The sequence below is a fragment of the Kogia breviceps genome, chromosome 1 (genome assembly GCF_026419965.1).
Source record: "Kogia breviceps isolate mKogBre1 chromosome 1, mKogBre1 haplotype 1, whole genome shotgun sequence".
In the NCBI taxonomy this organism is placed as follows: domain Eukaryota; kingdom Metazoa; phylum Chordata; class Mammalia; order Artiodactyla; family Physeteridae; genus Kogia; species Kogia breviceps.
Window position 1 is genome coordinate 129,006,892 of NC_081310.1, and position 16,077 is coordinate 129,022,968.

Sequence of the window (16,077 nt, forward strand, 5' to 3'; positions counted from 1 at the left end):
TAACAGTATAAATTCTCCTGCTAATTATTTCTGCTTACTATAATCATATTGCCAAATATTCCATTTTTGAGCATTTATCTTGAAAATGTTCATTACTTCACTTTGAGAATTTCCTTCCTTCCCTCTTTTTCTCTCCATTTCCTTATTCCTCTGCAGAATAAAGACATCTTTCTGTTCTCTAGTTTGTTAATGACAAACTACTCTGCTTTGGAGTGGATGTGTGGAAGTTTAAACACATTTGTGATAGTTTTCTTATGAGGGGCAGAGGTATCTAACTTCTCTTTGATAGCAGGTAGTTAAGCCCATTAAAATCTCTTTCCTTTGGGGTTTTTAAAGGTACCTAAACCAGAGTAGCTCAGAATTCCCTTGTCTCCAATTAAGTTGTTGAGGGAAAAGGTAACCAGGGTTCTCCTAACAGACTGATGTTCGGAGCAAGAACTAGCTGTCAACTTAATGAACCAATCAAAGGAATTTATTAAAAGGTGGCAGGCATGGGGAACCAGAAAAGCAACTGAAAAGGAAATTAATCAGTTATGTGAAAATCAAGAAAGTGAATTAAATCAAATCTACCGAACTTCTAAGAAGTGATCATTTCATTTGAATTGAATCTGACCTTAGTTTTTGAGGATTTTATAATAAAGAATTTTATACTCAGCTCCTGTTGGCTTTCTACCATAGAATTAAATCTCAAACCTTAAGGTTTAGAAAAGTCCTTTTCACATCAATTATGTGTGATTCATACATTAATATTTGTATTGTCTATAGACTCCTTTTGTTGCCTTTTATAGAAGAAACATTTTAATCTAGATCAGCAATTCAACCACATTAACATGCCACTTGGAGGAGAGCCCAGAATTGTGCAGGAAGAAGAGACCCTCATATCAGGAACTTTCCATGCTCGGTAATAGGTAGTATGATCCAGTGATGAGTTATACATACTGTATAGTCACATTCCTATAATACAAATCCATAGAAATCCTAGTGGATTCACAGAGTGTGGATTTTCCTAATGTATTGTGATAGTTTCTGTCAGAGACTATAAACTTATAACATGTCACCATAGTTGGGGATGGTTGCTATCAAGTATTATCATGAAATAGCCATCTTGTTGGAGAATAAAATAGAATATTATTGTGGATTCCTTCTATTCTTTAGTTTATTACCCTTTGTAGTGGATACATGGTTGCCCAGTCATCCTGTCATAATATTTCTGCAGAATGGGACTGGTGCCCTCATCCCTGTGTCTCCAGGGGTGGGTGCATGACCCAGGGCCAGTCAACTAGAATCCTCCTTGGGACTTCTCTGAGCTTTTGGTAAAAAAAAAAAAAAAAAGCTTGCTTTTTTCAGTGAACTTGAGCTGTAGGAATATGGTGGCCACCTTACTATTACATAAAGAGAGCCATTTGGGGAAAGGAGTCAAGCAGAATGAAACAACTAGAGGAGAGGAATAAGAAACAGGGCTCTGATGATGGCCAACTTTCTGAATCATGTTTGAATCCAGCACCATCTTCTCAACTTTCTAGTTTTTTGAGCAAATAATTTTCCTTTTTTGGTTATATTTTTTGTCATATGCATTCTAAAGTATCCTAATACAATTTTCCAAAAAGTAATATAATAATAGTGTTTGAGACAGGGTTATTTGTTTCTAGCTTTCAAAGATAAAAATGACTTAAGAATGTTTCCAAGGTTTTCAGTGAGTAGTAAATGCTAGTAGGGTGACAAATTCAGGTTGTAGATCATTCCAGAATATGTATTTCCTGTAGCTTCCTAGGCATATTCCAAGAAATTTTGGTGAAGTATACTTGGAGGCTGGCCAGATCAGCTCATTTCTAATGATGTCCCCAGATCTAGACCATGGTACTGATACCGGGTACACAGGGAAAGAATAAATACACCAAACTGTCATATTGACTATAAAGGAAGGACAGTATGACCGATTCAAAGACCCTTCAAAACATGGGCAGGGTGACAGTGTTTAATGCTGTGGTAGAGGATTTTCCTGAATTGTCTACCCACTATTTCATTAGAATGATAGTATATAAAGTTTAAATGAGTTTAGGATGTTTTAGTCCTAACTTCCATGTGGTACATTAATTTACCCTCTTATATCCCTATGAATATATGATTTAGCTTTTCCTTGAATACCTCGATCAACTTTCATTATTTCCAAAGATATCTCATTCTGTTTGGGGAAGATCTTGTTAGTTAGAAGGTTTTCCCTCACACTGAACAGATTTTTATTGCTGCTGAATTTAACCTACTATACAACATAAAGATTTACAGAATAAGACAACTCTTTCCTCCATATGATATATGTTAATGTATTTGAGGATGTATAGCAGGAACTGACAGTCTTCTTTCCCTTCAGGTACATTTTGTTAGTTCTTTTAACCATACCACTTGTGTCAAAGATTTCAAAATGTATCTATCCTGGTTGCTGTTTTCTGAAGTTGCTTCAGTTTATTAATCCTTCTCAAGAAGTGTGCTTAGAAACAAATACTACTCTTGAGATGCAATCTGAAAGCACGGAAAGAAATACTAATACCTTCCCTGGTTCTGGACATGAGACTTCAATTTATGCAATTTAAGATAACTTATTAACTTGTTTTGGCAGCCTCATGACAGAGTTAATTTGTTTTGAATTTGTACTTAACTGAGGCTAATTGCCAAAGCACTGTTGGACTCTTCACTCTGGTTGTCCTTTTAAGAAGTTTGTGATACAATTAAGCTTACTAAGCTTGTCAGTGACTACTTCCTAATTATCACACTATAATATATTGCTAACAATCATCTGAAGCCTTGCAAGTCTTGTCACAGTGACTATATATATATAAAATTTATCATCCAAATTGTGAGACTTTTGAGAGCATAAGGGGTGCTACTGCTACTATTAATAATTACTCCTGTTTAAATAGGAACTGAGGCAGCTAAATAGGGATTATGTTTCCCCTAACTATGGAGAGATTAGAACTAACATTTACAATCTAAACGAAAATAAAATCAAACTCATCAGTCTGAAAATTTTTGTTAACTACCACGTAAAAATCTCAATAGTTTGACTTTATTTGCTTGATTGTGCTTCATTAATTTAGTAGAACTATTTTAGTATTCTTCCCAATTCTGTCCTTTTACTATGGGTGGACTTAAAGGATGCTTTCTTTGACTCAGATTTCCAGGCTGGCTATATCCTTCAGAGATATATGCTCCATGCTAGCATCTCTGGTTTCCAGCAAGCTTTTCCAGACATCCCTCTTCCCCCCATTTATCTCATGGGGTGTTGTTTCCTCCCCTGTGAAATAGTATGGCCAGTTGAGGTCACTAGACAAGCATTTATTTATCAACCATCAGCTGAATGCTGTGTGTCTGGGCTCCACCCATGGTCTCTAAACTAAAGATCTGAAGAATTCCAAATCCTTCTAAAACTCCCTTTGGGTGTAACAAGGAAGAGCCTGCAGGCTGAAAGCCAATGTGTCCTCACCTCAACTCAAGGCTCATTGTCCACTTGGGAACAGACAGTTTTAAAACAAAACAAACAAAAACACTATCCAACCCTTCCTCTAAATAAACTTTGTAAAGTATCAGATTGAAAAAAAAAAGAAAAACTTTTGTGATTTTTTTTTTTTTTTTTCTTTTTGCCTTTCTTCTCTGGATGCTGCATATGGGCTGTTTCCTGCCTTGTAGTCAGAGCCAGACTGCAGGCTTGTATGAAATTTCAGAGGTTAAAAAGAGACATGCTTTTGGGTGGAGTTGAGGGTTAGGGGAAGGGAAGTGGAGAGCTTTGAAGTCAGAGATTCCTGTCTTCCGAATTCTGCTTGGTGTTTTGTAGCAGTGTCTTACTAATTGTAAGTATCTTCTGAAAACTTGTTATAAGAAGTTAGCTGTATTCGTGGGTCATTTTCAAATTAAAATTTATAAAAATATTACATAAAAGTGTAATCTATTCTACACTGTAGAAGGGAATGTCCTGTTTCTGTTTCTCTTCTTGGGCACTCCCGAGACATAAAGGAAAGCACATGAATGATCTCCATAATCTTTCCAAATCCTATTTCTGAGACTATGGAGATGCATACCATCTCTTAAATTTGAACACTAATGCTTTTGCTTTAAAAACCATAGGCTTCCTATTAAAGAATCTAAGTAACAGGGAGATGAACCCCTATTACTTACTGTTGTTTGATTTAAGTGCACCAAATGCTTTAGGATTCCTTAGCTCAAAGTACAAATGCTACAGTAAAACTCAAACCAGAAGTTTCTCCATGTTGCATGAAGCCAGGCCCAAGTGATTTCATCTTAACTCCATTTCCAAAACAGTGAACACGCTGGAACTAAATCTGGGTTTTGGGGAAGTTGTCACAAAGAGAGAGAGAGAGATGCAAAAATCATAGCAATACACTTAGCGTAGTAATGCTGTGTCTCAGGCTAAATCTCAGGTCATGATTTCCTGGATGCCTCGTTGGCAGGAAGCCTCCTATATCTTCTAGATCATCCACATATGCCTCCTTTGATACAAGCAAAACCAAATGCCACCACCCTCCAAGGGGTGATGCCTTGATTCCATCATTGGCAAAACTATCTGTAAGAGAGTTAGTCTGTAAGAGAAACTAAATTGATTTTTAAGATTCTGCCTTTTCAGATATTTCAGATTCTGCATAGACTTGAAAAATGCCTGGTTGCTTTTGCACAGATTCTATGAAGCCCTTCATGACTCAATTAGATTTTAAGCAATCCACATCTATGGAAGATAATTAATAATTTTAATAATATTAATTTTCTCAATTAGACCACGTGAGTCCTCTGAGTGATGAATATAAACTTAGCAAAATTTAAAATTATTTGTTTCTCAATTTTAGTACTTTTCTCCATTTCATTTTTACTATTCAGTAATCCTAGAGGTATAGTCAATTAGTATAAAAAATTCTTATTTTTCCAGAATGTAGAAGACTAGATAATTAACAGAAAAACACATTTTCAGATCGATTTGCAATTTTTATTTTTTTAAAAAATTTTTAGAGCATTTATCTGTAACTTTTCTATTGTTTGGAGTTATTGTGATTATCAGCTAGGATAGTGGATTTAAAAGTATTTTGTAAACATTAGCATTGCAATGTTAACATTTATTATTTCTTTTATTCATCTCTTATTTAAAATATATTATATTCCAGGCATAGTGTTCAACGCTGCCTATAAAAATATGAGCAAGACACAGTTTTGCCATGAAGAAGCTTACATTTTTTTGAAGGAGATGTGTTCCATCATCATCATCATCATCATCATTGTGATTTACAGCATGCCCTCTATGAATTAGGCTCTGATTCTGGCCTAAGGAAAAAGTGATGAAGAAACCAAAGTCTCTGTCCTCTTTTAATTTAGAAAGACAATAAATAAGGAAATAGATAAATGTGCACTTTCAGATAGTGATAAGAATTATGAAGAAAATAAAGCAGGATTAGGGGATAAAGTAATAGGTGATATTTTTGGTAGGTTGGTCAGAGAAGACCTCTTTAAAGATACATGAGTTGGAATATGAATGATTTTTAAGCAGCCGTGCAAAGGTCTGGGATCAGTAAAATGGCCTCTGGGGCAGAAGGAAAACCAAGGGAGTGTGGTGAATTGGAAGCTAAGTAAAAAAAAAAGAGAGAGGTCAACTCTTAAATGGTACTGACAGGCTGATTATAATTAGGAGTGAGAATTGACCTCTAAACGGGTAAAATGAAGGTCATTGGCAGCCTTGTAAGAGTGGTTTGGGAAATTTTGAGGGAAAAAACCCTGACTGGAGTAAATTAAACAAAGATTTGGAGGTAAGGAGGTGGAGCCACTAATTATAGACAGAATTCTAGAAACTTTGCTTAAAAAAAGCAAAGTGGAGAAATAGTATAGTACCTACTGAGGGACATGGAATCAATCTAGAGTTTTTGAAGCTTCTAGGTCAGTGGTTCTTAAACTTTCTGGTTTTAGAATGCTTTTTTTTTTTTGATAGTTATGCTAATTTATTTATTTATTTATTTATTTATTGGGGTATAGTTGTTTTACAATGTTGTATTAGTTTCTACTGTACAGCAAAGTGGAGTTCCCTGTGCTATACTAGAATGCCTTTAAATATAATAATATATAATACATTACAGTGATTGATATTTACTGTGTTAAAAATTAAAATGTAGAAATTATTTAACATATTTATTAATTTATTCAAATAATAATAATATGCTATCACAAGTTAACATAATAACATATTTTTAATGAAAAATAACTATATTTCTCAAAGCAAAAAGAAATAAGCCAAGTTTTTACACAATTTTGTAAATCTCTTTAATGTTTGGCTTAATAGAAAAAAGATGGATTTTCATATCTACCTCTGCATTCAATCTATTGTGATTTGCTGTTTTGGTTAAGCATATGAAGAAAGTCAGATGTCATACAGATACATTTTAATAGGCTTTTCTGATTATTGTGAGGATATCATGTACCCTATCCTTAGAGACTGAGAGTAAAAAAAAATGGAAGTAATATCTTTGTATCTTTATGAAAATAATTTTGACCTCAGGGATACCCTGAAATGGTCTTGGGACTCTCAGGAGTTTCTGGACTACACTTAGAAAACCACTGAACATACTTTACATCCAACAATATGTGAGTCGTGTTTTGTATGAAATATTGTAGGATAACAAAAAGTGAAGTAACAACAATAGCAGAGACCTTGTGAAAAGCTGAAATTTCTTTTCTTCTAAAAGAACATTAACTACATTATGATATAGAATCTTGCAGGATATACTAGCTGTGGATTTGCTGTCTGACAGTTTCCCCAACTGCTAACCACAGGTACCAAAAGTTGGGTGGTCGTTGTTTTTATTTTTTATTTTTTTCAGCTTTATTAGGGTATAATTGACAAATAGAGATTATATATATTTAAGGTACACAACACAACTTGATGTTTTAATTACCTATACATCACAAAAATGATCACCACAATTGCACTAGTTAACATTCCATCATCTCACATAGTTACCTTTTTTTGTATGTGTGGTAAGAATACTTAAGATCCATTATCTTACTAAATTTCAAGTATATAATACAGTATTGTTAACTATAGTCACTACAGGTGGTGGCTGTTCTTAAAAGAGTATTTCCGATGACTAGTGCTATCCTATGATTAGTGATGGACTTTAGAAATTGTTATTTGTTCCTTTCTTTCAGCTATGAATTATTTTGGGGTGATAGATGGATATGTGCTAAAATGCCTGAATTTTAATGTGTTTCTTTATTTTTCATGTCATAAAATTAGAGATGGAAGAGACCTCATGAATTGTGCAGTCCATCACCCTGGCATAATGTCATGGCTCTTTCCAGAAAGGCTTTGTCTGGCTCAGTTCTAAATGAGAAAGGCAATTATACTCCCATTAGTTCCCTTGGGAGACTATTCCCTTCACTGATAGGTCTCCATTTTCAAATGTTGCCCAACATCAAGCCCATGTTGGTTGAATACTATTAATCCTTGACTGGATAAGCCCCATGTGGTGATCTCTATGAGAGAACTTCAGCCACATTACTCCTGTGGTAAATGTTCTAGTATACAAGAAATCCATGGTCTATGAGCTGTGCTACCTCACTGTTTATGGAGTGTATTCTGCACACTTGCTTGTAAATTCTCTCCTGTTGAATCATCTGATAAAGAATTTGTTATATAATTGTTGTTAGATTTCTGCAAGGATGTTCATTGAAAGGGCATCGGGGATTCTCGCATATAGAAAATAGGTGAATGGATGATTTTATTCGATAAAATTTTTACACACCAAAAGGAATGAAGTGTTGCTGAGTTATTCAACATGTTAATGAAACAATAACTAAATGAATATTTTTTGGAGTCACCCTAGAAAAATGACTGTTATCTGAGTAAGTGAATAAACATCTCAGGCATTTGTAGTAATGATGATGAAATAATTTCATAAACTTTAAAAAAATGGAATATACATTTTTATTTCTACAGAAAGTCATGATGTAAATCTCCAGGGGCGTGCTGTTAAAAAGAAAACATTTTTTTTGTGCCTTGAGGATATTCATACGGCTTATTTAAACATTATTTTCTGAAAGCATAATGTTTGAATTCCCAGTTTCTTTATGCTTAGCTGATTGGGTGATGGCTTGGGAGACATTAAGCTGTCCCCTTTTCCTTGCATTTAAAAGTTTATTTCCATTTACTGTTATAAATCTAAATTATTTTTCTCCACTTTGAAAGGAATTTCAACAAATCTCTTGATGTAGTCCAGTAAACATTCTCATGTAAAATGATCTCTAGGTTATATCTTAAGAAGCAAATTTATCCCCCTTAAAATATTATCCCCCTTAATAACTTTATGATTTGTTCAAGTTAAGAAGATGAAAAGCAACAAACCAGAAATAGAATTATGCTTATTTTATTAGTCTAGTGCTTAGCACTTGGACAGAATATACTGGTTTTTAATTAATATTTTTTCCCCTTTTTTTCCCCTTTTTTCTCCTTTCATGACTTCAGCTGGTTTTTGTTGTTGTTGTTGTTTTCTCTTTCACGGAGACTGTTTGGATGAGTCAGTGGAGTAATAATGAAAAACAAGAGGTTGGAAGTTCCCACCCCTCTCTCCCAGACAACATGAGGCAAGGCAAGGGTTCCATATGATGTTTTAGAAAGAAATTGAGCTCTTGAGATCTCAGTTAAAAGCACAAAACTAAAAATAAAAAACAAACCAAAAAAAGCCAAAGGATCTTCAGTGGCTGTTAAAAGGGATTTTTCTTTACTCAATCTGGAAAGGTAAATAATCCATTATTCCTTTAGAAATAGTGCTGTATCATCTTTAGGATTGTTTTACAAAGTTTATAGCAAAGTCAATGCCAATAACCAATAACTCCATTATACACCCACATCTATGTTCTTTATCAGGAAATGAATTAACAGAAATATAAGGTAAGATTACTAAACTTTTAGAGGAATATTCAGATGCTCTTTGCTATTTCAAATCATTTTCAACTCTTGGGCATATTCTTAGCTCTAAAAGTTCATTTTGAAAAAAGAAATAAGAAAAAATAAATTTAGCTGTTACCTTAAACTAGTGCATGTGTGTGTGTGTATACACTAACTGTTGTTAGTTTCTAAACGTGAAAGACAAAATAATTTTTCTTTTGCAATGCAAAGTGGGTAGTCTCCAATGATGGCCCAGCATAAAAAAAAAAACAAAAAAAAAAACTACTAATCATTTCAGACTAATGATTTATATCTGATCTTAAACCTCTTAGGTCTATGCTATGAAAATTAAGCATACTATTCACCTGAAATTTCTCACCAATTTATACATTATGGAAGGTCATTATACCAAATATGATGCTTTAGACAGCAGTCATTCTGTGATGGACTCTGAGAATACCAAAAGAAACCCAAAATTTCTTCAGTGGAGCTAAAGTGGGCCACATGCCATGTATGTAATATGATTCCTTCATTCACTCATTCATCAAATATTTGCTTTTTATATACAAGGCACTGTGCTAGATATTGGAGGAGAGAGGATAAGTTTGGATTATGATTTTCTCTTTTTGACCAGTTATACATGAAACTCATGTAGATTTTGCCTCCTCTCTTTCTTGATTATGCCAAAGGCTGCAAAGAAATGAATGAGAGTCAAGAAGGTGATGGTGATTCAAAAGCCACGAGTACATTTTGAAAACATGTTTTTTTCAGTACAGTGGTGAGGGGACAGATTGAAGGAGCTTAAATAGAAAATGAGTAAAAATAAAGCTGAGTTTGAGGTATGGTCATACAACTTTGGAACTTTTTTCTTTTTCTTTTTGAGACTTTTTTTCCATAAAAGTAAGAAGAGTGTTTGGCCACAGAATATGACAAGGTGAAGAAAAAGGCTTTTGCTTCCCACGAAATGAAGAAGACTTAATATGTGTTCAATCAAATAGTAGGAAATAAAAACAGTGGAGAAAAATATCTGGAAGGTGCTGTTGGTGGGGATGGTAATAGTGATATATATATATGTTGTGAGATTAAATGAGTAAACCTAATTTTGGGAGAAAGTAGGCTGAAATGAATCCAAATGTTCCCTACTACTGGGGGATGCTCTCCTGTGAGTGTGGCACCATCAGTAGGTAGACACCCCATGGAGATGGGGATCTGCAAAGTCCTTACTTCCATCAGAAGTCCAACTATTTGTCTCTTGCTTTGTGTATAGGCTACTGGTTATTCTGTACTGTATCCAGACTGTGAGACTTGGTTTCCAGATATTACACTAACTAGCAAGTTACTTAAATTCTCTATTCCTTGGGGATACTACATATAAAATGGAGATATTAGTAACAATCTTCATAGGTTGCTGTGATGATGATTAAATGCATTAATATACATAAAATACTTAGGAAAGTTCCTGGCACATAGTAAGTGTTTATTATTATTTTTGAAACTTTACACTCTCTAACTGTGTCATTGGTGTCTTTCCAACAATCATATCATCAGTAGGTATATTCAAATGATTTGCTAACATCCTGTGGCCTTTATATTCCAGAGAATGGTTTTCAGAAAAATTCTGGTACAGTCCACTCTACCATTCTAAAGTAATAATTTGTTAAATGGGGTTCTAATACACTCAAATAATTCCTGCACTTCAACATGAATTTCCTCTTTGCCAAAGGCTCTAGTCTCCCTAAGATGGGTAATTCAGCTTTTATCATAGGGTTTTTTTCTCATTACTAAAATTATTCCTATGATTATATTAAAATGTTTTAAAATCTCTTATCCTTCTGTGCACCTGAAACTATCACAACATTGTTAATTGGCTATACTCCAATATAAAATAAAATGTTTAAAAAAATCTCCTATCCTTAAAAGATCATCTTTTGATATCACATTCCATTCTAGCTATCACCCAATTTCTCTATTTTCTTCACAGAAATTCCTTAAAAGAATTATCTATACTCACTGTCTTGAATTCATTTCCCTTTGTCCTTTCTTGAATTTGATCTAATAAGACTTTCACCCCTGCTGTCCACTGGAACTGCTCTTTTAAAGAATACCTAGGACCTGCCTGTGGCTTAACCCACTAGTGAATCTTGCCTTCCTCTAACTTGACCTATTGGCAGCAGGAACATTAGCAGCAGCTTATTCCCCTGCTCCTACATCAACATTCTCCCCTCAGCTTCCATTTCCTCACAAGCTTCTAGTTTTCCTTCTATTCCTTTAACTTGTTTTCAATCCCCTTTGTTAATTACTTCTCATCATTCCAATATTTAAAGATTGGGATGCCCTAGGATACAGTCGCCAGAACTCTTCTCTTCTCTAGTTGCACTTATTTCATTGTAAACTCATCTGGTCTCATGACTTTAAGGACTGTTTATATCCTCACAATTCTCACATTTATATTCTGGACCTGGACTTCTCCCTTGAACTTCAGACTTATCTCTCTAGCTGCCAACTCAACTTTTTCCCTTTGATTGTCTAATAGCAATCGCAACTAAACAAACCCTAAACCGAACTCCTGATCTTCCTTGCAAAAGTGGTTCTCTCACTGTGTTTTCTATTAAGTTAATTGTAACTCCCCATTTCTGGGCTCTCAGGCTCATCACTTAACATTCATCCTTGAGTCTCAATTTTTTCTCATACCCTCATTTAATCTATCAAAAAATTCCATTGTCTCTACCTTCAAAATACAGAATTTTATCATCACTTCCCATTTATCATCACCTCCACCACTACCATCCCAGTCCAGTCATTATTCCCTCCCTGTATTATTGCAATGCATCTTGACTGCTTTCCTGGCTAACGTACTTGCCTACTGTGCTATACTCTATCAGAAGTAGTGCTGTTACCTTGCTCTAAGTAAAAATCAAAGGCCTACTGTGCTATACTCTACCAGAAGTAGTGCTATTACCTTACTCTAAGTAAAAATCAAAGTCTTCATCAAAAACTTAGTGCAGGCTCAAAACATTGCATGGCACTTAAATGGCAAAATAGAAGATCCAATAACATAACTCTTTCCCCTCTTCAGTTTTTATACCATGTCACTTCACTTAAACTTAAGAGAGATACTTCATAGCTGTTACAAACTCCTCTGCTACAACATCTCAGCCTTTGGCAATGCTGATGGGGTGAGATTAAAAGAAAAAGGTAAACAAGAGAGACTGCAGTAAGTCTAGGCAATAGGATAACATAAGTAACGGTTAATGAGAAAACATTCTTGCGCTTACGCAAGTCTAAAACAAGCTGATTGCTGCCTAAAGGCCACTTAGGCATGATCTTTCATGTTCTCTTACACAGTTTTGGTAGTTAACACACTGGCCCTTAAAAAGAGCATCTGTTAAATGCAATTATTGTTTTTAGGTATACTCAAATTGTATTAAGTTTACCCCAACAAATTTGATTTGTAAGTATTTTCTCACCCAGGAATTTTCAAGCCCTTTTCTGTAGTGATGGAAGAAAGACGGGAGGCAGATGGCTGAAAACACACAGTCTGAAGTAGGGCTGCTGAGGGCACACAAACTTGAAACAGAAACAGACTATTTGTTAACATTCCATAGAATGCTGGGAAATGATTGTGATTGTTTTCTGTAAATATAGAAGACCCTCTCTTCCATTTATCTCCCCAGAATAATTCTGTACAAACCATTTTCTTCTTCAATCTAGCATACTCTAAACTTATATTGGGAGTAATTCAACAGAGATTTAAAAACATTGTTCTGGGCTACTGTGTCTGAAAATTTGTATAATGCTATTGATGATAACAACTTTTGCCCAAGGATCTCAAATGATAAAGGAGACAACAAAACTCGTCTTTGCCAGGCACACACTCTGCCAAATATGAGACTAGAAGACTTGAAAACATGAACTCTTTCTGTCCAGGCTCAGTAGATGTTCACATCTGGTGACAGTCCTTCTAAGTTTCTCCCATTCATCTCTTTCCCATTCTCAGCAGTGACTTCAGAACTTTTCTACTCTGCTCAGACTTCTGACCCTGTCATCTTTCCCTACTCTTGGGAAATGACTTTGCCTTCAACAGTACCCAGAAAACAGAAGTCATAAAAGGGAACTGCCTCAGTTTTCTTCCACCAAACTAACTAACTTGAACACACTCAACTCCCCTTTTCCTATTTTTATTCTTTTCTAACATTAATATTTTCCAATTGCTATTTGATTGGAAAACATCAACATTAAAACATGCTCAAGGAATCTTTCACCTTAAAACAATGAATGAACAGGTAGATAATCAAACCCTCCGATCTCTCGTCTATATCTCTTTACTTCCCTCCAGAGCCAAACTTTCTATTCACAGTCTCCACGTCTTCACTTCCTTCCTTGTGGCCATGACTTTGCTTTCCCCAAGGTCTCCCTCCTTTGACCTCCTAATTGCTAAATCTAGTGGACTCTTCCCTGTCCCTAGGTTCCTTGACTTCTAGTGTCATATGACCTGTCTTCTTAAAGAGTTCTCTTACCTAGACTTCTGTAACTATACATTCTCCTGATTTTCCTGTGGACAACTTTTCTCATTCTCCCTTGTGGAACACTTTTTCTCTATCTGCTTTGATGCTGCATTGATATTTCTTGGGGTTCTTGCCCAGAGCGTCTCTTTTCACTGTTTGTATTCCCTGGAAATCTCACTTCAGTAAATGAATTTATAATATTGTTATAAATATTTTGAATTTTGTTACCATAAAAAATTAAGTTCAGGGAGCCTGACTCTCCTGTACATTTTGTGAATGTTTCTGGAAGCCTTCTTTGTAGCAGGTAGAATTAATATCCCTTTCTGATTATGAGAACAAAAGTAGCATTTTCTTGGATGAGTTCTGGTTTGGAGGACTCTTTTAGATTTGTCCAAATCACTTCTCTTTAGGTCTTACTTCAGCTTCACATCTCCTCTTTCCTTGGGACAGGTTTAGCATGAATGATTCAGCACTTTACAACACTCTTGCACGCTCTGTGTAGATTACAGCTACAAGTAGTTTTCCAGCCATACAACATGGCAGACAACTTGTCTTGATAGATTTTTAGAAGCATGAACTGAGGTTCTCTTTAAGGAGATCATACTCAGGTTTGACATAATATACATGAGAACCTAATGTGGTCAGAAGAGATGGGATGGGGTGTGTGGACAGTGGGTTAATCGTTTGAAATGAGTTGTAACTTAACCTATAGGCACAAATGCATAAGCTGGGCCTGAATCTTGAAAGATGAACTTCTTGATCTTACATATTAATTGTTTTGTAATACTAATACTAAATTAGCAACATTCATTAGTGGCCCTCAATATATCCACCTAGTATGAAGAACTTCAATTGGTTTTTCTCAGTATAGAACTCACTCATGATATTGAGTTTCCCTTTTGCAAAACCTTGTCACAAGGGGCCCCTTGATATGGATTAAAAAGCTATTGAAATAGAAATAAATGACCTTTTGAGCACATCATAAACACATAGATCAGGTCTTCCATATACAGGCTTATATTTTTCACATATTGCCATATGTTCTTCACACGTTGTACATCTCTTATTCAGAATCTTGGCCACCGCTCAACTCCTCTCACCTGCCTTAAACTCTGCAAATATATGTTTTATATTTTTATGTACAGTGTATGCATTTAGGCAAGCCAATATCCCCCTTTCAAAGAGATTTATTCACTCGGGAGAGGTTTACCTTCCAGTCACTGTGTGTGCATAGCTCAAATAAAAGCTAAGGTGGGTTATGTTTTTATGTCTTGGGAAGAATAAACTTCTTAAATGCTTTACAAGGCTTTTATTCTGGCACTGGGACAGGACCACCTCGTGTACTCCAAGTCTCTAAAATATGAAATCATTGACTCATTTTGGTTTCTGAAGGCCTTTTTTTTTAACAGCAAAGAAAGGTAATCTCAGTATTGTGATGTACTACATGCCTCAGTATAGTCAAGGTAATGAGCATGTTTGAAATGGAGGTCACCAGTAACAAGAAGAACTTTAAATTGGAGGAAAAAATATCTAGTTTGGAGCCAAAAGCTGTTGTCTTGTTAGGAGCCAACACCATCTATTGTTTCAAAACAATGTTCAAAATGGTAATATGTGAGGGAAGTAGCTAAATTTTGTAAATAATGAAGTTGAAAGTGCCTCTCTCATGTAGCAAGTGAACCTGAGATGAAAAGGCCCACTGGGGTGGAGAGAAAAGTAAGTTTTCCACATGGCTGTACATATTTTTAATAAATAAACTAAGATAATTTATTCTTCCTGTGTTCCAGTATCCACCTCTCTGCCACCTTGCAGTTCAATTTACAGAGGCTCTGTGACATGTTATTTTTATCTTTGTAGTACAAACATATAGTAGCACAAGGCACCAATAGAAATGCAAAATCACAGCTTTTCTAATCCAGATACTTAAAGTTTAAAAGTGTCCGGAGCTTTCTTTTCTTAGAGACACACTATACTTTATGGCCAGCAGCAGGAGGCATTACCACATCAGAGCCAGGAGAGGCTGTAGGTCTTCTGACTGCTTAGATGTCCCTTCCATTTGAGCCAAATAATTCCTTCTGAAGCCACTTTTTCTATCAGCATCGCATTTGTCTGCATAAAGAGAGAGGGGTAAGTCTCGCATTAGATGGTAAATTGGTAAATTTACTCCCTCTTATTTTACATCTGAACCTAAGCTAAACAGGCTCAAGTCATTTGCTGTTTTGAAAATGGTATAAGCAGGTTTATAAGACATCCATATAACCTATACATTTGGGTCAAGCAGATCAATAGAGTAGAGGGATAGAAAGCAAAAACAAACAAAAAAAATGTATCATTCAAGTTGTTATTTTCAACAACCAGAAGAGTCAAACCTCAGCATCCAGTAATCCTATGCAAACAGGTCCATGAAGTCTTCAACTTTGACCTGGAATTTGCCACTCTAAGGAGAAGGAGCTCATGTAACATTCTTACATGTCAGCCAAGCACAGCTCCACATCACTCAGAGACACCCTATTGTGGACTGCTTTGTTCAAGTCCACCTTGCCCAGATATACAAATAGCATTTTTCATTGCATAAATATCACCACAGCCCCAAGCAAATTAACCTTGCATATGGCACTGTCTATGGCTAAGAAGCCTGTTTCTTAC